This window comes from Pogona vitticeps, chromosome 5 (genome assembly GCF_051106095.1).
Source record: "Pogona vitticeps strain Pit_001003342236 chromosome 5, PviZW2.1, whole genome shotgun sequence".
Classification (NCBI taxonomy): Eukaryota; Metazoa; Chordata; class Lepidosauria; order Squamata; family Agamidae; genus Pogona; species Pogona vitticeps.
Window position 1 is genome coordinate 15705140 of NC_135787.1, and position 26050 is coordinate 15731189.

Here is a 26050-nt window from a genome sequence, read left to right on the forward strand (position 1 = left end):
TTTAGATATTAGTACAGTGCTGCCTCACATAGCGACAATAATCAGTGCAGCAAAAATCGCTGCAAAGCAATTTCGTCGCTATGTGATTTATAAAAGCCCATAGGAATGCATTGAAACCCCTTTAATGCGTTCCTATGGGCTTCAGACTCACCTTTAAACAATAATCCTCCATAGGGCAGCCATTTTCGCTGCCCGGTAAGCGAGGAATCTGTCCCAAAAAAAACAGTGGGCAGCCATTTTTTTACCTGGTGGCCGTTTTGGAACCGCCGATCAGCTGTTAAAAAATCATCGCTTTGCCATGATCGGTAAGCGAAACAGGGTACCGATCATCACAAAGCGATTTTTGCCTGATTTTTGCCCATTCATCGCTATGCGATTTCGTCATTAAACAGGCCGCCCGTTAAGCGAGGCACCATTGTAATTGTAGATGGTAATGATTAGCTATGAATGTCTCAGTAATCTTTCTTAACTCAGGTAACAATTTTTGCAAGTGACTATTTTGGTCTGTGAGAGACCTTCCTTCCTTCCTTCCTTCCTTCCTTCCTTCCTTCCTTCCTTCCTTCCTTCCTTCCTTCCTTACTTACTTACTTACTTACTTACTGTTAGAGCAGTCTGACGGTGAAACCAGTTACCTTGGGAGTTGGTGAGTGTTCCAACACTGGATGCGTTCAAGAACTTAAATAATCACTTGGCAGATATGCTTTGATTGTATTTCTGCATTGAGTGGGGGGTTGGACTTGATGGCCTTGTAGGCCCCTTCCAACTTCACTTTTCTACGATTCTATGATTCTATAACTTCTTTTCAAATGGTGGGTTGCATGTAGACGTGGTGACTGAAAGTCAGGATTGATTTCTCCTTCATGAATTGTTATTATTCATGCCCCAGAACATAGTGGCTGTCACCTTTTCTTGTGTTAAAAAATTCCATAAACTACCTGTGTGCTAACAAAGAACTTCCTTTAGTTTATCCTAAAATCTCCTATCTAGCATTTTCATTGAGCAATCCAAAATTCAAATATTATGAGCAGTGGTGTTAACAGTAAATTTGGAAATGCAATTGTTATAATGACATATAAAGAGATTCCAAAAATAAAGATATACGGACTGGTCAGAGTCAACAAATGAGAAGGTCCCGGGGATTCAGCTGATTATACTGGAGACGGAGGGAAAGCATCTGTGTAGCCCTATCCATCACGAATAATCTGGTTACTTCTGCTGTGATCTTCACTAGTTGCCTTTCCCTCTCAGCTAAAAAGCCCAGTGGCCAAAATCCTGTTTTTTAATGTACTAAATTGCACTAGAGTTGGGGATTTGGTGAATCAGTGCCTCCATAAATTCTATTGATACAAGTGGAGCCACCCTAACTGCAACTTAAGATGCTAAAGTAAGGTACCCAGATGTAAGGGAGGGAGTTCAGTCTGTGTGAGATTCTCATCACATACCAGGTCTGCTGTTCGATTTGCACTGCATACTGTTTTTCTGTATATTGTTAAACACAATGATATTATCAAGTCCCCATTCAATGCTGAAGCGTGGCAATATTCACCAACATCACAAGCTTCTTTTGTTTTTAGGCATTTACGTAAAACGTGTGGGGAAGCTTAGATTTTGAAAAACTGAAGTTAAAAACTGTAACGGATTAACGAAATAAGACGGCACAATTTAGTCAGCCCTCGTTGAAGTTTGATGATTTTCCTGAAGAGGGCAGCGTTGCATTTTTTAAAAAATCAAATTTTTAGCGCTAAGTCTAAATGCCACAGTTATCTAAAATCTCTTGAAGAAAGTGTATTGTATAAAGGGAGCTTTGGAGTAAGTAAGATGCCCTTCAGCCACAAAAGAAAGGCAGGCCTTTAAAATCCTTGTTGCTCCTTCCTTGTCACAGAAAATAAGCGATGGCTTTCCCTTTTTGCCTTGAGTGGCAAGGGAATATTTGAATCCAGAAAGACTGATAAGCTGGCGGGTTTTATGTTAAGTTAAAGAGCAAAGGGGATGACAAAGGGTCAGAAATAAAGCTGTATCTAGGTAACCATGTCTTCTCACTGCCCTGTCCCACGGCTAACTGATTGAAGAAGTCCTTCAGGGAGGTCAGTCCTTTAGAATGTGACTGAAACTCAAAGCCTGAATGGCAATTCTGGGCATCTGAGAATACTGTATGTATAACATCAACACACCAGAAGGCTGTTGTGTGCACTGTGCGGCCCTGGTTGCAGGAGATGACATTTAATTTGATTCCTTTAGTGATGAAGTTATCATTGATGTGCAAGAAAAGATCATGGGTGACGTTAAACAACTTCCCCTGTTTACTGAAACAAGTTGTTTATTGGTTGTTGTGGGTTTTTGGGGCTCTTTGGCCGTGTTCTGAAGGTTGTTCTTCCTAATGTTTCGCCAGTCTCTGTGGCCGGCATCTAAAAGTTGCTTATTGTTTGTTTGCAGTGCTCTCTCTCTCTCTCTCTCTCTCTGTGTTTCTTTTGTTTTTTTGTTTGTTTTTACTTATAGTTCTTGGCTTAAGCCTGATTGAGACCTAACTCAAATTAAATCTGGCTTCCAAATAGGCCCAAAGTATTTTCACCACCAACACTGTGAGTGTTAAAACAACACTCTTCTTTTAGTGTTTTGTTTTGGTTTTACTTTGCCATACCTGCAGTTAAGCATGTGTTCCACAAGGTGCCGCTGTTACTTTCTTTTTATAGAAGACAGAAAGCCGTGTGCTCATTTACCTGAGTAGATAAAATTGTGGCATTAATTAGTTAGTCCCGAGGAACATCAATGTTATCAGTGCGAGCTTTCCTGCTGTCATTGATTTGAGGTTTCTTCTAGTTAATTTTGCATGTGTTTTAGAAGAAGGTATAAGTTAAAGACTGGAGGAATCTCAAACCGGAATTAAGATTGCCGAAAGAAATATCAACAACCTCCGATATGCAGATGATACCACTCTGATGGCAGAAAGTGAGGAGGAATTAAAGAACCTTGTAATGAGGATGAAAGAGGAGAGTGCAAAAAACGGTCTGAAGCTCAACATTAAAAAACCAAAAAACAAAGATCATGGCCACTGGTCCCATCACCTCCTGGCAAATAGAAGGGGAAGATATGGAAGCAGTGACAGATTTTACTTTCTTGGGCTCCATGATCACTGCACATGGTGACAGTAGCCACGAAATTAAAAGATGCCTGCTTCTCGGGAGGCAAGCGATGACAAACCTCGACAGCATGTTAAAAAGCAGAGATATCACCTTGCCAACAAAAGTCTGAATAGTCAAAGCTATGGTTTTCCCTGTACTGTAGTGATGTACGGAAGTGAGAGCTGGACAATAAAGAAGGCTGACCGCCAAAGAATTGATGCTTTTGAATTGTGGTGCTGGAGGAGACTCTTGAGAGTTCCCTGGACTTAAAGGAGATCAAACCTATCCATTTTGAAAGAAATCAACTCTGAGTGCTCACTGGAAGGACAGATCCTGAAGGTGAGGCTCCAATACTTTGGCCATCTCATGAGAAGAGAAGACTCCCTGGAAAAGACCCTGATGTTAGGAAAGTGTGAAGGAAAGAGGAGAAAGGGACGACAGAGGATGAGATGGTTGGACAGGGTTGCCGAAGCTACCAACATGAATCTGACCCAATTCTGGGAGGCAATGGAAGAAAGGAGGGTCTGGTGTGCTCTGGTCCATGGGGTCACAAAGAGTCGGACACAACTAAACGATTGAACAACAACATAAGTTAAGGCTGGAGTCACAAAACATACACATATAGCTTTCTATTGAGCTCTCGTAATGATTGAGATGGAAATAATAAGGTTCTCTAACATGGCTGTATGCTTCATGGTGAAGATGAAGGTCTGGCATCATCATATAGCATTCTTGGGCAGCTAATTGTGTTTCTGAATCCCAGTACTGTCTACTTTTGATATCTGCTCTAACATCAGAAACCCTCATATGGTGTCAGCATCTCACATTTCATATAGTGGGGGGAATGGCTCCCTGCGGCTAATGCCACTGCCAAAGTAAGCCCTCACTGGGACCCCTCACAGATAGTAAGGAGGCCCCACTACGTAGGAGGAGGGGTCAGTAAATGGGAATTTCTGATGGGTTCGTTTAACCCTGGACAAACTTTGAAAGAATCACTATTGTGGACTGCCTTTCCAATAAATTCTAGCCAACATGGCCACTTGAAGCTGTAGTCCAGAAAAGTAACTTTGCCAAGTTCTGTCTTGAAGCCAGTCCTGGGGTGTCAGATGGAAAACGTAACTGAAGAGTAGCTCGGCTTCTAGTTACATCCCACCCTGAACAAAACAAAAACAAACAAACAACAACAAAACCTGAACTAACCCACCAAAAAAGAAGAAACATTGAATATCAACAATTAAATGGGGTAAGGATGTCTTTGAGATCAGTCCCAACAAAATTACCCATGAGAGCAACAACAGATTGGACAGCTTGTTTATGAATTTGCATATTTATTCAAATATTTGCATGTCATATAAGAGACAGCTGTCAACATGATCTCAGTAAACATGAATACAATTTTAGCATCAAAACAGAACTAAAATTGTATCCAAAAGGCTCAGGCAAACATAAAAGATTAGTATTCGCGAATGGTTGTTGTGGGTTTTTCGGGCTCTTTAGCCATGTTCTGAAGGTTGAAGAACAACCTTCAGAACACAGCCAAAGAGCCTGAAAAACCCACAATAACCAGAAAAAATTAGGTTGATGATTGGAAAACATTTGTGGTGAAAATGATTCTGCTGCTGAGGGAGCATCACATGGAAGGCCCTTTCCCTGGTTAGAAATCATCTTGTATGAGAAGTTCGGGAGGGGGCAAGAAAGTCCTTTGAAGATTAACATTGAAAATTGGTAGATTTGTGTCGGTGAGAGATCCTTTGAAAACTTGAGTCCTAAGCCATGTATGGCTTGGAAGGTATGAATCAGATCTTGAAAATCATGCTTTCCAATAGAGTTTTTAGCCATTGCCTTTGGTTGGAGGGTGAGGAGTTGACGTCTGTATTTTGTAGCAGAGGAAGGTTCTGAACAGTCATCAAAGGCAGTCCCACATTACAGAGCATCTTAATAATCCATCTGTAATGTTACCGCATCATTGATAATAATGGCCATGCTATCTCACTTTTTGTTTGCATTTTGCAAAACTGAATGAAATGACATTGCATTCATTCCTCTTCCTCTTGCAAATGTATATTGAACTTCTCAAAGTACACATGTTTTATTCGCTTGTTTTAGTGTTTTGCGCAAATCTGTGAGTTTGACTCTTTTGTAACTGCTGGATTCTGAAGACCTCTCGGAGTCAGGCATCATGGACTGTCCTGCCTGTCCAAGTATGGGTGGATTACTTCTACTGTGATACAGCCAATGTGCCTAGGCAGCTTTCAGACAATGGCTGGGTGAGAGCCTGGCAGTCAGAAAACACTTGGCTAGCTCTCTGGAGAACAGTGTGTTTCGTGTTGTTGTCCACCAAGGACTTTTGGAAGTAAGAGATGGTAGGAGGAAGTCCTAAAGGTAGTGTGTTGGAGGTTGGAGAGATAAAATCTTCTCTTCCTGCCTGTTGGACGTGCTGGCTGATAGAAACGAGTTCAGTAATATCCAAATGGCCATACAAAATTTGGCATGATTAAGGTGTTGGATAGAGATGGGCATGAAAAGCAGCTTGGCAGTTCAACCCATTTTTGGCACGGTGCCCACACAGGTCTTCTGTAGTGGCTGCACATTCCCCTTTCCTGCCTCCTCTGTGTGCTCACCCACTCTCCAGGCAAGGCACGCCTTTCCTCCTTCGCCTCCTCAGCATGCTTGCCCACTCATCTATTGCAGCATGCACTTCCCTTCTCCACCTCCACCAATAGTCGCCCACTCAAAGGTAGCACTCCAGACTTCCCTGATCTGCCTCCTTTTCCAAATTCCACTGGAAAAACACTCTGAGGATGTAGTGAACGAAGTGTGCTTTTCCCGGGGAATTTGTGAGTGCACGGAGGAGGAAGGAGAGGGAGTGTGCAGCACCCATGGAACAAATGTGAGGGTGCCACACTGAACTGGGCCAAACTGCTGTTTGTGGCCATCTCTAGTGTTTGACGTACAGTGGTGCCCCGCATAGCAACGTTAATCTGTTCCGGATTAATCGTCACTATGCAAAAACATCGCTAAACGGAACGCAAAAAGCCATTGGAACGCATTAAACTTTGTTTAATGCGTTCCTATGGCTCCAAAACTCACCATTCAGCGATATTCCTCCATAGCGCCGCCATTTTCGTGCCCTCGGTAAGCGAGGGCAGGGCGTGAAAACACTTGCGGTGGCCATTTTGGGCACCCGGCGGCCATTATGGAACCACCAATCAGCTGTTTAAAAAAACATCGCACTGCAAAGATCGGTAAGCGAAACGCTTACCGATCATCGCAATGCAATGTTTTGCCTATACAGAACATCGCAATGCGATCGCATTAGCTAATTCGTCGTTAAACGGTGCGCTCGTTATGCGAGGCACCACTGTATTATATTCATACAGCCAGAGCGGTGTAGTGGTTAGACTGTTGGGCCGTGACCTAAGGGTCCAAATCCTTACTTGGCAAGAATTAGATGAGCCAGCATTGCCTGGAATACTTTTTTGCAGCTGAGTTCACCATGAGTGAAAACAATGATTTATTCTCATCCTATGAAGTGAGATGAAGCAAATTTGGAACCTACATTTTTGATGAGCCAGGCAGGAGCAAGTAAATAACCTGTACTTTAATATCCAGGTGAACACTGATATGATTGGAAAAGGTGATCTGATTTCACAGTGGCATGAACCATTTCAGGGATAAATGTCAGCTGTGACAGACCACTGTAGACTCGGGCTATCAAGGGATAGTATAGATGTTATGGTGTGCTGAGGACTTTGTTCAAGTGTCATATTTTTGACCTTGAAAGCCCTCCAGACATTGATTAATTGCTACTCCCATCAGTTCTATCCAGCTAACCAATGGTGAGGAGTACTAGGATGCCTTATAGCTGGAGTGAGCAAAGTATGCTCCCCACAACATCTGGGGGGCTGCACACTTTTCTCATCCCCGTTATAAGGCAATGATTTCATTTTTCATAGCAGCTTTGATAAGCCTTCATTTATTGCTACTTGTGCAATTGATTTCATTTCTCTGTCTGCAGTCAGCCTGGCATCTTTTGCCTTTCAGAGAAGGAGGGAGGATTGGGGAACTGGGTTAAAATGCAAGCTGTCATGACTGCTGTGGGAGGAGTGCCTGAACAATATTATCTGATTGAAAACAATGCAGAGCTTGTAGGTGAGAAGGACTTTGGACCTTGCTTATTTAATTCAGCACAGGGACCGCTAACGTTTAGATGTTATTAGCATAAAAACAGTGGAAAACAGCAGCCTGGGATTTGAGCGTTTTATGTGCTTTTAATTTTAAGGTCAACTCAGCTAGCGGCATTATTGCTGATGCAGCACCGTACAGAAAACAAAGACCTGTCTCTGAGGATGTATTTCCAAGCCATATGGTAAAAATTGAGATCTGCAGCTGGTGCACAACTTGAACATATCTGTGTTCAAGAAGTTGGCAACATTGTTCGAGGTGCAGTTTACCCATCATGGCCAGTATCCTGTCTAAACACCCAAAGCCCTGAGCTTGGATGCATGACTTTGCCAATTTTGAATTGTCTCCCACTTGGATTTTTATTTTTAATCGCGAGTTGTTTCTATTAAAAATATGAAGAAATTGACAAATTTGGAAAAATTCTCATTAAAATGAACTAAACTGTAATTCTTATCCATCCCTGTTCTGGTATTAAAGCTGGAGAAAGTAGTTCATGAAATGGCCTTGGAGAGGTAATCAGATTTTCAGAACTGAGACCCCAAACAGCTCAGATGGTTTTGCAGATGTGACAGGCTGATGTTTAGCTGGTTAATATTTCACCCAACAGGGAAATTGGTCTGAACAGCCATTTTTCAGGCCATAATGTATGCACTGTTTGCAATAAAACTGACACTAGCTTCTGCAGAAAGCAATCTAATTTTGCTATGGTACGCACAATAGCATATATGCCTTCTGTCTTTTCATTATTCACTCTGAAGTGGTTTCTCCTGGAATGGAGAGTTTCAATTTTCTGTCTTCTCTCCTTAGGAGAGATTTGACTCGGACGACAACTTGATCTTCTTTCCAGACACAGATATTATGGAATTCTTCAGAAGGAGAGGTGGAAAATTCCAAAGTGGTGAAATATGAGAGAGGATGTGCTATCACAGTTTTCTTGCTCTTATCACTTTTGCTTAGTATAGCTAAGAGAAGGATCATTTGCTGTCTCCATATCCCCAACATCTCCACACAACAAGTACGATGCCTTCATGATATAACTCAGTGGATGGCTAAAGAGTTAAGAGTTAGGAATCTGAATCCTCTCTATGGAGGGTTCAGATTCCTGGGGATGGGAAAGGGCTGAGGTCACCCAGAGCATCGTGTGTTTGATTGTTTCAAGCACCCTGTCACTTGTGTGGCTTTGGGCAACCTCCACAGACCCAGAACCACTGGGTGGGGACTAGCCATACAAATGGAAAGTGCTTGAATATACTTTAAAAGAAGCACCATCCACCTACCCTGTGGTTCATCAATGAACTTCATTCTTTGGCTGTGTTTCTTTAAAAAAAAGAAAGAAAGAGGACATAAGGATAGGGTGTTGTGAGTCTAGGTTATGCTTAATATGATGCTTTAATTTGGACTCAGCAGTGTCCTGAGAGTTCCTGCAGAAGAAGGGGAAAAAAAGAACTTAAGCGGGGATGCTGTGAGCTTACGATGGGGAAAAAGTTGCATTAATGCATGATGTCAGTCTTGCATAGCGTTCATCATTCTGGGAGGCCTTGCTTAACAAAAAGTGGCTGTGGTGTTATAGCATTTTGTTAAGTGTTAACACTGGTTTCTTGGAGCATCTGTATTTCGGCACCGTAGGAGGCCTGTAGGGTCTGTTGACTCAAGAAGTTCAAAGATATCTAGTTTTTTTCAGTATTTATTTCTAAGAATATTTCCAGCAGGGTGTCGGATCAAAGAGTCTGAGAGCCTCTGTTCTCTAGCACTGTGCACACATTCCGTTTAGAGCTTAACTAAGGTTCCCCTTCCTTGTCTTTATCACTCCACTGCCAGCTAACAGAAAGAGCCGCCAGTGTCACATCCTGTATTGAGCTGCTGGTAGTGCAAAGCGAAGCTACAGGCCCATGAAAAATGTACTATAGGATACACTGAAGAGAACGATGGTGCATATTTTGAAGTGTGATGAACCAGTTCATTGATTCACATACTACATTGAAATGGAAATGTACTTTCCATTTCATTAGGTCATTGGCTAACCTCAGTATTGAGCAATGCTTTAAACTGCTTTATTTTCAGCTCATTGTTTAAGAAATATGAATATATAGCTCCCTTTTTGTCAGCACTTCAGAGTGTCTGGTGAAAGAATGAAAAGACTCTTTCACAGGAAACTGAATACAGCTTATCTCACCATCACGGATGAAGAGAAGAGAGTTTCTGAGGCAGTCTTTGAAATTTAGTACTGTTTTACTGCCTTGGGGTAATAGAGGTGTCACTCATAATATATCAAGCGCTCCAAAGTTTTACAGATGCTTTCCCACCTGCGGAATACATTTAACTGCACCCCTAGTCAATTCATTAAATACATACACATACAGAAAAATGTCTATTAATTGTTCTTACTATTAATATTTCAAATTTAAGCATTAGGAGGAATTTCTTGACAGTAAGAGGTGTTCAGTAAAGGAATCGACTGACTCAGGTTGTGACTGTACATCAGGGAAAATATGATGTAACCTGTTGTGTATTCACAGTTTATCAAATCGGGATTCCGTCGGTGAATTGCTGTACCCTTCCAAACGACAATTTGCAGGAGTCAGCAGGGCAGAGGGAACAGTAGAAGCTGCTTTAAGGTGTTAACAAGGCGCTATTGGTAATTTCTATTTCTCTCTTTTTGTTCATTTAGATATCTTAAGTGTCATAGCGATACTCTGTTCCAGAGCTGAGTTGAATTTTTTTTAAGACACAGTATGGAGACTAGGGGCTTGGTTGAGGAGAACTGGCACCTCCTTGCATTGGATCAGATGATCAGTTAGGCATCCTTCAGTCTCAAAAGACTATGGTAACATGCTGTGTACGGAGCACTTGGAACAGCATCTAGTGTGGCTGAAAAGGCCAATTCGAGAGTGACAATCCCTTCCACGCTGAAGACAAATGCAATCTGTCCCCTGTCCAGCTCCCTGATTTTGTTGCTTTTGTGACTTCCTCTTTGCCTCGGCCTGCTGGACAAGGGTCTCTTCAAATTGGGAGAGGCTGTGATGCAACGCCTGCCTCCAGGCTGAACATTCAGATGTCAGGGTTTCCTATCTGTTAGAGGTCCATTGACAGAAAGCAGGCAGAACAAATGTCAGCCCAATTGAAATGAATTTAAAATGTCGCTGCCAGCTGAACAAAAAAAAAGACAATTTCATGATTGCTTATCTTGTATAGTCAACAGATTTTAATTCTAATTCATTTATGTTCAATTTGATGTAAATTGCATGGTAAATAGTCAGTGCAGTCATACCCTCAGAGGGTGATGGACTTACCTTCATTGGAGGTTTCTGAATGTAGCTTTTTTTGACCATCCATTGGGGATGGTTTAACTGTCAATTTCCTTTTCCAGTCTAAAGCTTTTGTACCACTGCTGAAAAGCTTGAGAACCACTGTGTGCTTCTTGGCCTCTGTTCCCAGTTGGATGACTTTAATGGGCTAACTTTAGAGGGAGTAGGTATCTATTCTGATTCATGGCATATCCATCCTGCTGACGCAGGCTCGGGGCACCACTTTAAAAAGAAGAAAAAAGGTTTGTCTGTAATCCAAAACTTTTGTTTCTGAAGGATATAATTTATATGCCATATTCTCCCCTTCACAAGTCTTGATCCCGTCACTTTGTAGTGATCAGGTGTGTAAAGATACCCTGGGAAATCTGATTGAAATGAAACGTAGTTGAAGTAAAACCAGATCACCTTTCCTGTGGGTTTTACAGCATCTTTTTATTTATTGCAAAATGATGGATAAGCTAGGGGGTAAGCTCACATACTCAACATTTTCAGCAATGTTTTTGGTGGTATTAAAATTTTGGCCATTCAGCAGTTCCTTCAGAAGTGTTCACTCAGTCATTTCTAGCACTTGCCGCCTCTTTTTAAAAAAGAGAGCCTTTAACTTGTTCGTTGAAGGTTGCGCCAGGATGCTCTTGCAAGCCTTTGGAGAAGTGTGGAAGGGAATTTCCCTTTGAGCAGAAAGGAGGCAACTAGGCTTTTAACAGATTAACAGCCTTAAGGTAGATAATACGTAAAAGAACCATTGTTTACATCTGCCTCTTCATTCAGTTATATATTGCAACGTGTATTGGGTGCGATGGAGTCTTTTGAATGGCCATCATAGGCATCCTTCGGTCTCGAGAGATTATGGTAACGTGCTTTGTATGGAGGACTTTGAGGCTGTATGCGAAGCTGGAGTGTCCTCTCCAGAGGACGAAGCCTGGGTAAAATAATATGGAGGATAGGCTGTTACCTAAGCAGCAAATTCCCCCTCTCCACATTGCTGAAATAGTCCAATGGAAAGGCAAGAGCCAATACAACTGGTTCCAGGAGTTGCCAGAATGACACGAACAGCCTCTGGGACTCCGGCTCCGGATTTTGCCTCAAGGTTTACTCCTGAAGCCTTTTCCATGAGTGGATATAGCCACAAGGCGGTGGAGGCTTGAAATCGGAGTTTTCCTTCTCCTAGCTGGGCTGCCTTCCAAGGCTGACGAGCCCCACCTACCCGGGCTGCTCCCTGGCCGCATGGGTGATGGCGGTGCCTCCTCCTCCTCCTCACAGCGTGGGGGTTTGAGATCAGAGTTTTCCTTCTCCTAGATGGGCTGCCTTCCCAGGCTAATGAGTCCCACCTACCCAATGCTGACTGGCCAATGCTCCCAGTAACAGACTAACACACCCATTATCGCCATTCCTCTCATCTGGTGATGGGAGGAATTGGCAAGGATCTGGTAGGAGTGCACAAGAACAAGGGAAAATTGGGTCCTTTGTAGTAGTAGTTTCAATCCAGCACTGGAAAAAACCATAAACACATGATTAGAAGAGCACCCCAATTGATTGGTAGGCTGATCACCAATCTCAGGTGCGGTTCTTGCAGAGAAAAAGGGCATCCTCTAATTGTCTCCGCAGTGTACAGGTTTTCTTTCATACTTTTGCCCTATTCATCATCACACAGGGCATTTTGCGAGTAAGTTAAAAACTGCAGGGTTTTTCCTGTGTAGGCTCACCTGATTTAGAGCAGCTCCAAAAGCCCTCAGCATGCCAACTCATAATATTGATTAGACCATGAATACAAAGGAAAGCTTAGCCCATAAAGGTCAGGTGTGATTTCTTCTTGTGTGTGGTTTGCAATAAAATATTTATTCAGTGTCAGCTAGATAATAGACTCTAGCTGCTTTGATAAATGCAGGAAGGGTACCAACTTTGTGGTGCCAAGTCAGAGTGTTCTTTTAAAGCATCCTGCAAATGGATCACACTTTGAAATCCCTACCCCTTTGGAGTAGGGAACAACAAAGGAAAAAAAGGGAAGCAGCAGCAGTGATATTGTGTATTAATCAAAATTACGTCGAAGAAGATGGTGTATAAGTCCTTGTCCTCTGTTGCGATTGTGTTTTGGAAGCCTTTAAACAAAGGCTGTGAATGGTTGTTGTGGGTTTTTCGGGCTCTTTGGCCATGTTCTGAAGGTTGTTCTTCCTAATGTTTTGCCAGTCTCTGTGGCCGGCATCATCAGAGGACAGCACTCTGTGCTCTGGTGTAGTTGGCTAGAGAGTGCAGTATTTATGGCTGTGAGATAGGCTTTTGTCTTTTTTCTGTAGGTGGGTGATTAGTGTGTCTTGTTGTGGGTGTATTGTTGTGCTAAGGAGAAGAGATTATCTCTCACTGTGGTTGATGGGTGTCATTAGCTGGTCTTTTGTGTGTAGTGATCCCCGGTCCTTGTGGCTGGGTAGAGTTTGTTGACCTTTTGCATGTTGTATTTTTGAGAGCTGGGAGCTTGTTGAGCTTCACACTTTCCACTTTTTTGTTGAAGTTCTGCTGGTGCTTGTGGATTTCAGGCTGTGAAGTTCGTAAAGGCTGAAAAACAAGTGAACAGGTTGTTATGTTGTTTCACACTCCACATTTCAAGGTGGAGATACCAGTCAGAATCCTGTCAGTGATTTATGTGTACATAAGTGAAATTGTTTTAAGCTGTGCTGGGAAATTGCTACTAATTAATTATAAGTCCGTCACATTCCTGCTTGTGTGCCCACCATTTTGTGACTGAAGTTGTGATGAAGAACACAGCCAGCAAGACCTCATTAATTAATGTTAGTTAATTTCCTGCACGCATGTGTAAATCACCAGTACGATTTTGGTTATTGTGGAGGCACTGTGCTGTCTGCCGGTGACAATATAGGAAGAACTATCTTTTCAGAACAAGGAAGGACCATTGCAAAAAAATAATGAGGAGAATTCTGGCACCTTGAAGACTAAACAAATCTATTGTTTTGTAGACTGCAAACACACAAAGAAAAATAATTTGTTTTTGTACAATGAAACTTGATAGGCCAGGATTGAGTTGGGCTTCCAAAGGGAAGAAAATCCTACGAACAGAGTCAGGCCGGATCATGCTTCTTGGGCAAACACGGATGCCTCCTGTGCAACGATGTTCAGCGAGAAAACCTGCACTCGGCTTCTGCAGTGCCAGCAGAAGTGGCATGATCCTGTGTCACAATGCTACAGGGACTCTTCCCTCAGCAAGAGCTCAGTGAGATATTGTACAGGACTTTGTCTTTGACATACCAAAAATGCTCCATAGTTTCTACTGCAACAGACAAAATATGTCTATCCTTGAAATTCCTACAGAAAAGCATTCTGCTCTCGCTTCAGAACAGTCAAGACCAGGCTACCTTCCACAGTTTCTCCAAGAGTTGAGGTTGAATGCCCCAGTCTAACTAAATGGCCTGGCCACCTGTCTCTTCTCAGAAAACAGCAAGGCAGAGGAGAACTCTTTGCCCTATTTGTTGAGGAGGTGTGAGAACAGATTATTCCATTTCTGAAACGTTGTCTAATTGATGATGTACCAACCAGCAGCTGCAAATTGGTGGTTATGATGTGTTTAATTTAATTCATGTACAGGGCAAAGACATTACCAGCTTACAGTAATTCTTCCTGTTAGATACCGTGGTGCCTCACTTAGCGACGTTAATCCGTTCCAGGAAAAACGTCGCTAAGTGATTTAATCGCTAAGCGATTAAAAAAACCCATAACAATCAGAAGCAGGACCAATGAAAGAAACCATTCACCACAGGTAACTGATACTATCGGATTCAGAAAGGTTCATTGCTTGTGTTGTTTCATTATAATCCCTTTCTTCCCCTTTCAAGTTTAAGAATGTAGGTTTTCTTCTGCTTCTGCAGAGCCTCCTCTGTAGTATTTATCTCACCGGAAATCTGTTTTTTAAATTAATTAAATTTTCCTAGCTTCCCAACTTGAAACTAAAACATCTCTCTCTCTCTCTCTCTCTCTCTCTCTCTCTCTCTCTCTCTCTCTCTCTCTCACACACACACACACACACACACACACACACACACACACACTCACAAACTCACTCACTCTCTCTCTCTCTCTCTCTCTCTCTCTCTCTCTCTGCCTCTGTTTTCTTCCCTTCTTTTTCTTTTTTAATGAGCCTGAATCAATTGGGTTTCTAAGAATGGGTTAGTTGAGCTGAAAGCAGAGGTCTGATTCTTAATCATGACTGATGCCTTCATGATTAGCAAAGAAGTTTGCAATCAACCCAGGAAGATTGCGTAGCTGCTCTTTTGTTCTCTCCTGTCCAGGCCTTTTAGTCAAAAGCGACCTGGCAAGTGTGCTTGGGCGAGGAGGTAGTAGTCTCTGCAGCGATCACACTGAGAAAATACAAAAGTGCTGCTAATTACAGTACAATCAAAGCACAAGTCCCCAGGCTCGCCATATTCACAGTGTACAAATGAGATTGTCTTTTACCATGAACTCTATTAGCATATGTCACCTCTCTTAAGTGAGCCTACCTACGGAATGCTACAGGATCACTTCTGAGTTGACGTTTTGTGTTACTGAGTAGAGGAAAAGGATTGGGGGTTGGGGTTGGGAAGTCTTAAATTGAGTTTGGCGTCAAATAAAGCCTGGCAGCTTCTTCTGAAAAAAAAATATGTAAATGGCCAAGAGAAATGCTAAATTGTCAGATTCAGAGAGCCAGTCGTCACCCTGTTGAATATCCACAAGTAAAACAGACTGTCTAGGAGAGGTTTTAAAATGAGATGGTTTGCATTTTGTTACTTTGAAATCTGTTTTAGTAATGCTTTATCTAACATTCTTATATAATACTATTAATTAATTCGTTTAATAGTTGGCTGGATAGCTCAGTGGTTTGTCCCTGGCTGGGGAGTCAAAGATTGGGAATTCAATTCTCCACTGTGCCTCTTGTAAATAGAGCCAGCCTGTGTGGCCTTGGGCAAGCTGCACAGTTCCAGGGTGCCCCTCAAGTGCATTGATTTCCTGGGGGAATACGTAGAATAGTGTGGCAGTTACAGCTTCCTAGCTCATTTTTTTCTGGGAAAGGTTCAGTACTTATCAGCACCCCCTCTCATTCAGCCTTTTGCTATGAATTGAACAAATTTTTTTTACAATAAGATCAGGAGATAGGGAAGTTCCTCTCCCTTCCTATTTCATAAAGGTGAGTGAAGCAATGTGAGAAAATCTAAACAAGGGCTGAAATTCTGTTGGAGTAGCTATCCTTTGGAAGAGTGATGATGTCAACAGAAGGGAAAGATTGAAGGCCTTCTCTCTCAGCCCTTGTGACTTGAAAATGATTCCTTTTGTTGTGCGGAAACTGTGGGATCTGTAGAAAGGAAGACACCTTCCTGTCCTGGTGAAGTGTTCTGCTGGTGGTGATTTTGGGTAACAAAAGACTTCCTTCTTCTGTCCCTTAGCTCCCACAACTTCCATGCAATGAAAACATTATTCACAACCAAGAAAAGCAATAGGAGACAGGGGAGAAACATTCCATTTCTGAAACTCTCCCCCTGCTGGTGATATCATTACCTCTCCTGCAGGCATAGCTGTGCCAACAGAATTTCAGCAAACATCTATTAAGGGTCCATATGGGTTCTAATGTTGTCTTACTGATTTTAGTTAAATTTTGTAAGCTGACTTTCATCTTCCTGAACTGGAGACGAACATATATAAACTGAACAAATAAATAAAACTGTTGTAAACTATTCACAGTTTTAAAGACAAAAGACCAAAACATTCTGCTGTATAGAATACCACTGGATTTTTATTATAGAAATGTTTGAAACGACTGCAGCTTGTGAATTTATCGAGTAGCTGACAGTTAACTGAAAGAATCTATTATTCTTCACTGAATACATTTGCTCTGGTTGGGGAAAAAGAGATCTTTACTTCCCCCTCCCCCCCCCCCATACAAGAGAGCTCAGTTAAGTTTTTTTTCCCCTCTCCTTTCTTTTCATACATTTACCACTTCATTTTATATTCCCTTTATCTTTCTACAGTGATTAAATACTATGTTGTGGCACTCATGAGAATAATTTAGATGAGCAAAAGCATTACTAATAGGGAAAAATTGCTGCCTCCAGCAAATACTTTCCCTTATTATTCAAAGTGCCACCTTATGAGAATGCGATTAATTTCAGATCAGATTCTTCCTTTAATGATACACTTGTGTAATGGTATGCATGGGTCATTGGCTCTCCCAGCCCCAGATATCTGATGGGCAATGAGATGTGTTCTCTGTCTTGCAGTTGCTTTGCAAATACCATTAATTTTAATTTGTATTGCTTTTTTCAGCCCTCTGGTGTGTGTTTTGGGGACAGTGCAGTGAGATGTACAGTATATAGCAGGTGGAGTTAAGCTAGTGGTGTCAGCTAAGCTGGATAGTCAAAGTCCCAATGTGGACAGATGTCCAGCTGCCACCCATATATTCATCCATTTCAAAATGTCATTGGGTTGGATCTGCACTTTTGGTCGCATAGATCTGCCAACAGAGTGATCTTCCAGCAGATCTGCTGGCAGAAGAGCTGAAAATAAGTTGTCTTGATCAGACATAAAGCCAAGTTTCATCATCGCCAAACCTCCACCAGGAACAGTGCACAGAATTAAGATAGTTCATAGTATCTCTAGGTTGGAGTATTGGGTGGATTAAGCACAACTTCAAATGACCTAGTGTTGGCTCAACAGGACTTTGCAAATTTTGGTTAGTTAGGATTGGATTTTAAGTCATACTTGGTGCAGCTCCATTCAAATCAGTGAAATGTACTTCGGTCAGAACTAACATACTGTATGTCATAATTTCATTGGCCTTAATCTAATTGCTAGTCCCAGGTAGCATGCACCCCTTCAATCAAGGTGATTTAGACCAGTGTTGGTTACTGTTCAGCAACTGATTCAGTTAATCTATTCCAGCTGGGATTTAACAGTTGGATTTCAGTAGATGTACTTTTGATTTGAATGCAATCCATTGTCACCTATGTTCAGAACTGAGCTATGAATTTACCTCGTTTGGACTCCTTTGGTTGCTTTTTGGATATGACTGCTGGATGACCTCACTCCTGTCTCTTGGTTTGTGATTTGTCCCCATCTGGTTCTTCAGCTCTGACCTCTGTAATTCCATTTACTTACTGCAATAGGTACCAATGAGTTCAAGAATTTCTCATTAAAGCCACAAAATACTGGTATTTCATTGCTAGTCCCAAGAAGATGTGTCCCATTGATGCTATAAGATGTATGTAAATGTTGACTTGCCACTCGTCAATTCATTCCATGGAACTATTCGTAGTCGGGATGAACAATAAAGTAACAGCAAAAGAGAGACTTGCAGATTAATCCTTCTGCATCTCATGCAACCCACAGTGTGCTGCTAGAAAGGAATCAGGACCATTTCTCTGATCTGCTGCTGCTAAGAGCAGTGCTGATTTGCAAGTTTTAGTTGTGGCTAAGTGCCAATATTTAATTTTTACACCTTTTTGTTGCAAAACAAATTTATGATGCAGAACCCTGAGGCTGAAATTGAAGGCAGTTATCTTTAAGATACAATCACAATACCCCATTTGTCCATGTACAGATCTGTGAAAATTGTCCTTCACTTGTTGTGCTTTGAAATGAATTCTTGATTAGAGCTCTCTAATAAAAGCAGACAACTGACCACAAATCAAAATAAATCTTTGTTGGAAAATGCATCAAGGTCGTAAGAGAATAGGGGATTTTTGCAAATTGACACTGGATGTATTTAGTTTTTAGGAAGATGTATGACCCTTTTAAATCACTGGGTGGCAGCATATCCTTTTTTATAAGGCAGGAAACACTAGCTGGTGAAAATACATCCGTATAATAAAAATACAGCTTTGTTTTTCTACACAGTACTGTAACTAAGGGTTTCAATTAAAGCATAAACTATGAGCAGTGTATTATTTTTTTCTACTAATAATGGAATGATAATACTTTGGGAATACTTAAGAGAAGAACAGCAAAATGAATCAGAAGGACGAGAACAAGAAGGAAGTATGGAGATGGGAGTTAGGACTTCCTACAGTTACAGATTCAGAACAAGAAATCTGGTGTGTGTGTTTAAAAAGTGTCTGTATAAGAGAGAGAGAGAGGGAGGGAGAGAGGGAGGGAGATGCTTTTATTACTGATGATAATATTGTCATAGTCAAGAAGCAGAACACTGGCACTATTATGAAAGTGACACTATCTCATTTCTGGGATTGGCGATGCCTGAGATCGTTCAGCGGTAAAGAACCCTGATAGGTAAATTATCATGACAAGTCAAATCCTTATGTTAAAAAAGATGTGTCAAACCAAGCATTGCACTTAAAAATTTGGTAGCTCAAGTTGTGTGAACAGAAAAGGAGGTAAAACACACAAATGTAGTGAATTAAGAGAGTAGGAATTTCGTTTTAAGATAACAAAATGAGGGGGGGGAGAAATGAGGTCATATGAGATAAGTTCTGGGCAGCCCAAGCTGTCCTAAAATTAGGTTAAAACCTGCCTTAAGAAGAGATAAATAAATCTGAAGTAGGTTCAGATTTTTGTCTATCAGTCCTAATTTTCAGCAAACAAATCTACGTATTGTCTCATGTTTGATGGGTGGAGAGCTGGATAAGAGTATATGCATGCAGTAGATCAAATTATTCTGTCTGGGGTGGGTGAGAGCAGGCCACAGATGTAAACCTTCTCAAGCCCTCATGTTTAGTATTAGAAGGTCTACTTTTCTGAACATTTTATTTTATTTTATTCTGTTCCCAGTTAACATGCCAGAACCAAAATAGCATAAGAAAACCACAGATACTTTCAGCTCATAGCTGTGTGGAGTAAAAATGTGCCCTCATTGATTAAGCAACCTCCATGGATTAGCCTGCTGATTAAAGCTTACATGTAAGGCATGGTCTAGCCGTCATGAAATAATTTAAAATCCCACTGATTTCATTGAGAGAGTTAGGCACACAATCAAATATCTCCCACGGAAAGCCATGGGGCTTCAAAGCAGGAATGAGTCAGTTAATCTGTCACCATCTGTATAATATGATTCAAAGTTAGCTGGGGCACTTTAGCGATTTGTGGAGGCATGCAAAAGGGGGCAAATTTACCGTGCATAGCTAGGGTTCCCTAAGGAGTCCCAGAAGCTACCAGGCATGAGTTCTCCAGCATCTAGGGAATTTTCCTAGGTAAGGATAGGAAACACCAATTACTATTTTTGTGGTAATGCTATGTGAGCAGGGTCAGTTCTATCTTTAGAGCAGTGAGAGTTAAGAGCAAGGTGCTGAGGAAAAGAGGCGTGCCACATAATCTGCATTGTATCTACTAAACTAGATGGTTGCCTTCAGGTGAAATAAAGGACAATGTCCCATTGCTAGTATTGAAGAAAATTCAACTACCAGGCTTGTGGAAATGGAATGTGAGGGACACAATTTTGTATTTGACCTCATGATTTAATGTATGGCGCTAACCCTATATATACTGTGTGTGATAAAGGGGTCAATCAGAGCAGAGATAGTGCTTTCTGGCATCACTCTCTGTGTATTTGTGGGGTGGGTAGATACTGGCCTTTGTCATCCTCTGGGACTTCAGGTCGCTCCTTCATTCCCAGGTGTATTTCTATGATAGCTGTCATTTGTAAAGGTAACACAGTGAAACATTAATATCTAATTATAGCCTTTTCCCTTCATCATATTAGTTATTTCCATTAATTTTGAAACTGAAATCAACAAAAAGAGCAGAGATCAAGTAATCATACTACGGTAATTAAAATGTATAGGCTCTAGTGAGTCATAATTAAAATTCTGCAGGTGTTGGTCATGACACCTGTAGAGATGTATTTCTGACAAATATAGTCAGGGTACTTTTCATTCTCTGTATGATGTCCTATAGCCCAGCACTTAGAATAAACATTCTTGTATATATTAGTGTTTCCAAGTACTGGCCACTGTGCACAACTGATCTAGAGACAGTTTTCAAAAGAATATTGAGTCAAAATGGAATTTTAGAGATTTAGTACCTCTTCTTTCCGTAGTGGTTTAATGGAAAATATGGCTTTTGGGGGCAGATTTTAGAGATTCTGCATAACTTGTACTGTACTGGTGCTGCCCTTTTATGAAATTTGGCCTGTTTCCGTTGGTCAGCTTTTAATGGGTTCTTTTGACCTAGCTTTCTCCAGTTCCAACTCAGGATTGTTACAAAAGCTCCTTAAAGGTTAGCCCCAAGGAGCTAATAAACTTATCTCTTCTTCTGAATTTGCTTTGTTCAGTGAAAAATGGAACCTTACAGGCAGGACAAACAGCATACAGTTTGTTGCAAAACCATTTAGCAGCCTTTGATTAGCAGAGTCAGCAACTTGGTCCTAGAACATCTCATGGTCAAAACTGTTCTCTGACAAATTGTTTGTTTTAAGTTAGCTAGATTTGAGGTCATTAAAGTCAGCAGCCCTGCGATGATACCAAATCCAGGAAAATGATGAAGTTCATTATGGCAGAATGATGCCGATACCAGTATCTGCTGACAGATGGTTCTCAACCAAGGTTATGGGGTGGAAGAAGCTAGTAGAAATGTCCAGATTGATTTGACCAGAGGGCAAAGGGTCAAAAAGGATTGGAGGACAAAAAAGGGTATGGAGCAATAAATCTAGGGACTGGGTTCTTTTATTTTATTTTATTTTATTTTATTTTATTTTATTTTATTGCAAGCAAAGGCTACCCCTTTGGGGTTTATAATTTAGAGAAATATGGGGTGTGCTCAGGCAAAGGGCTACAGGAGGGGTAGTGTGCCTTTTTTAAAAAATAGATTGCAACCAAGGTCAGGTCATCAGAGAGAATTTACTGTGCAGGTGTCCTCATAACTACACTTCAAGATAGTAGTAAGTCAGCCTTTAAAATATCTGTTCTGATTAAAAATAGTAACAAGTAATAAGGGTAAACATACCTGGACACAGAATATCAATTGTGTTCCTTGAGGAGATTTTTCTTCTTGAAGTTATATGTTGCATCAGGGATCATTCTCCCTCCTCTGTGCATCATTTCTAAGGCAACTTGAGTCATTTTAAAACAAATGAACTCTAGAATATTATTAGACTTGCTTTTACCTGGATTAAATAAATAAGATGATTTATCTCTGTTCAGAAGACATGTGAATGTCCCCAAATCCTTTTTTGCAATTAATTCTCTTGATCTGTGTTGATTATGGCTGATCTGGGCAGGCCTCAAAAAGTCAGGACTATAATCAGAAGTTCAATATCTGAAACAAGAACTGAGGCAAGCTGTATGTTGCTGTGTGACAATTTGTTTTTGCTGTGTGCTGTTATATCATTTCTAACTTAAGGCAACCCTTAGAATTAATGACCTCCAAAAGGTCCTACCATTAACTGCCTCTCATTAAGAGTTCTCTCATTAACAGTGAGACAGTATGAATATCATTAAAATGAATGTCCTTTTAAGAGGCTTACATGGATGTTTCTGTTGGTTTTTACATCTGGGAAGCCATTTTTAATGGCCGTGAAGATGAAGCCGAAATGTATTTGTTTCTTTTCCCTAGCAGCTCAGTTCTCTAAAGATGCTTATGAGTGATTTTTTTTTCAGTGCGTAGGACAATAAATAATGTTCATAGTGAAACAATCTACAAAGCTTATCATTTATCTCAAGAATTTCAAATAAAGGGCAGTACAGGCTACAAGAGAGGATGTTGCCATTATACATTTAATCTTCAAGCTGACTTGGGTTTTCTGATAGTTGTGCTTGTGCAGAAAATCACTCATTTGGAGTCACAGTGTGATTATGTTATTTAATGACAATGTGCAGAGCCTCAGGCAACGACTTCGGGTATCATGAATGTATCTTTTCAGGTGTCCTCCTGTTAATGGGAAGGGAATTTACTTTCCCCCTTCTCTTTCAACACCATGCAGTTTAGTTCAGTCAAAACCCCAAGCTGTCTTTGTTCCCATCAACAAAAGGCAAATAGTTTCAATCCAGTGTACTGATTGATCTGGTTTGGGGAAGCAGATATAATATGGCTGAATTTACTTGAAAACATGGCCCTTTTTGGGCAGGAAAGGGGTTCAGAGGTACCTAAAAATGTAAATAGGATGGTGCAAGGCATCCTTAGAAGGGATGGGCTGAGGCAGAGAAGCACATGATGTCCTCGTCGCTCAGTTAAGGTGCATATCCAAGAACAGCCATGTAACTGTAGCATCTGGATTAAAATACTGCTAATTCTCTTTGGTGTAAAATACACAAAAGCAATTCATATGAGCAACTACTAATTTGTTGCCCTTTTTCTGACACACAGAACCTGAAGTTGTGAAGTTCCCTTTCCCTTGCTAAGATTTTCTTTTCTTTGCACCAGGATAGTTACTAAATGAAAGGGGTTTTCTATTGCATCTAGATGATATTCTGGATGGGATTTCCTTTGATGTTACTTTACTGGTGTAGAAAGCTTCTTTTTCTTTTTTTTTAGATCCGTTTAAAGGTTACAGATTTAGCACCTAGATTTATTTATTTCAAGAAAATAAAGAAGGGCCAAGAGGTGAAGGAGAGAACAAAGAGTAAAAAGTTGTATTTACCAAATTGGACAGACTGCCCACAGCAAAGCAAGCCCATATCTCTATGTTGGAGGCTGTCTTATACCACAGCCGTCCCCAAACTTTTTGGGACTGCGGACCGGCTGAGCCTCTGAGGAATGCGCAGGAGCGCAGGAGAATACACGCCCCTTCACTCGGCCGAATGTGTGAAGGGGTGGGGGAGCACTCACGCCGGCGCTGGCATGCATGCGCAAAACATCTGTGGGGAAGGGAGTGCGTGCGGGGGGCAGGAGGTCTGTCTCCGCGTCCTGGTCCGGCTCAGGCCACAGACCAGCACCAGGCCACGGACCGGGGGTTGACGACTTCTGTTATACCAGATCAAGATTCCTTGTCTTTCAAACCCAGTACTGTCAATTAAAACTCGCTGTAGTTTTCCAGCTTCTCTTGCAGATTTTCTTTTGGGTTTGGTAATGTTTTAACTAGATTGAATAGGGAATTTCTGTATGCAGAACATATACTGTGCTGGATGGAAGACCACATCCTCTTCCATGCATTCAGCTCCCCATTGTGCGAGTGACTGGGCCTTTTAAGAGCTTTTGCAAGGTTGCCCTTCTGCTGCAATGGGGCAATCTCTGGATTGCATATTACCAGGGCTCAGACTTGGGTGCAGTTTTTTTTTATTAATGATCTGGATCTCGGGATGCCAATCAGATTTGTGGGTGATACAAAATTGGGTGGAATAGCTAATACCCTGGAAGATAGAAACAAAGTTCAAAATAATCTAGATAGGTCTGAACACTGGGCTGAAAACAATAGAATGAAATTCAGCGTGGATAAGCAAAAAGTACTGTACCTTGGGGGGGGGACCAAGCACACAGTTACAGGATGGGGGATACCTGGTTCAGCAGTATTATATGTGAGGATCTTGGAATCATTCACAAGCTGAATATGAGCCAACAGTGTGATGTGGCTACAAAAAAGGCAAATGCCATTTTTGGCTGCATTAGCAAAAGTGTAGCCTCCAAATCCTGCAAGGTACTAGTTCCCCTCTATTTGGTGCTGGTTAGGCCTCATCTTGAGTACTGTGTCCAATTCTGGACACCACACTTCAAGAAGGATGATGACAAATTGGAACAAATTTGAGGGGAGGGCAACAAGGATAGTCAGGGGGCTAGAAACCAAGCACTATGAGGAAAGACTGAATGTCTTTCAGCATGTTAAGCCTTGAGAAAAGAAGACTAAGGAGAGATATGATAGCACTTTTCAAATACTTGAAATGCTATCGTACAGAGGAAGGCAGGATCTGTTCTTGATCCTCCTAGAGTTTGAGACTCAAAATAGTGGGCTCAAGTTTCAGGAAGCCAGATTTCAGTTGAATATCAGGAAAAGCTTCCTAACTTTTAGAGCAGTAAGGCAATGGAACCAATTACCTGATGATGACGAGTGCACCAACACTTAGATGACGAGTGCACCAACACTGGAAGTATTCAAGAGAAATCTAGACAACCACCTGGCAGACCTGTTGATTTGTATTCCTGCATTGAGCAGGGGGGTTGGACTTGATGACCTTATAGGCCCCCTCCAACATCATGATTCTATGAAAGAATCTATTATTCTTACCATTAGAAGGACTTTATAGGCATCACATTCCTTTTTAAATTTTCTCTTTTTCAGATTATATGTGCACAATGATAACATGTGCATTTGAAAAAAATACACTTTAATAAATGGTAAAATGAGTACGAAAAGTCAAATGAGAAGGGAAAAATATTACATATGTTAGGAACCACCACACACACTTATTTCTGTGGAGGAAGACAGAAAGTTCTTGCATCGTGATACACAACTTTTTTGCAGCATGATATGCGACTTGAACAAGTCAAGAGGGCAAGTACGGTAGAGAAATGCAGCTGGTATGAAATATAAGAGTTTTTCATGGCTCTAACTGCAAACCAACAGCAGTGTATGCATCCTGAATCTGGCAGTATACCAGCCATAGATTTTGGCAATGCTAGTAAATTATACTGATTAACTTGGGAGTGTTATTTAACTATCTTGTTTTTCGCAGCTGCTGCTATGATTTAACTGCATTTAAAATGTGCAACTGCAACAGCCTAGGGGCAATTCTTATTTATGGGGGTTGGGGAGAGTTTTTTCTGCTTGGCTTTGTTTTGCTCTGTTTGCTGTGACATATCACAAATATAGAATCAAAGCACAGAACAATGGAGTGGAAAATGACGACTCTTGTAGTCTTGGAAAAAGAGAAATGTTAACCATGTATTTCATAACTGAAGGAACAGAACATGGTTGCCTAAAGGAGCGCTCCCCTATGACCATTAAATCTAATATTACTTAACTGTAGAGCTGTAGAAACAAAAGTGATTTTTCATTGGTATCCAAATCACGTAGAGAACTTTATGTGTTTTAACCCTGGTGGAGATGTATTTTGGTGTATGTTCTTGGCTTCTAATTTAAAAAAAAATCAGGTGCCTCAAGTCTCTTAAAGAGTGTGATACTGATAATAATCAAAAGAGCAGCATCTAGCTTTCTCCTCCTGCTTCTGCAGCAGCTGTAAAACTCAGTCTATTCTTAGTGGCACAGTGCCACTACCAATAACATCTGTACAGTCCAATGAACTGAAATGTGCGAGCCAGACCATGCTACAGCAGTGTGACTTGAATGGGGTGTGGCATAGACGGTAGCTGCCTTCATTCAAGGTAGAATTTGCAGGAATTGTGAGTCCACCAATAATCTCAGCTCTGCTGACACAATATTTGAAGTCTTGAGTTCCTTAATTTTCAAGTCTGTGGTCTGTGGTTTGGCGGGCAGTTTCTAGTTTTGGACTCATTTGTCTGTAATGGGTTCTTTGGACAAAAGCTGAAGTCTTTCTGCTCACATCCCAACTTCCACTTCATGTTAGCGAC

General features: G+C 41.2%; 1 protein-coding gene across 4 annotated transcripts in view; it reads left to right on the forward strand.

The window, feature by feature from the left end:
* Positions 1–26050, forward strand: part of CCSER1 (coiled-coil serine rich protein 1) — an 833168-nt gene that overhangs the window by 146217 nt on the left and 660901 nt on the right. The gene's annotated exons all lie outside the window — the stretch shown is intronic.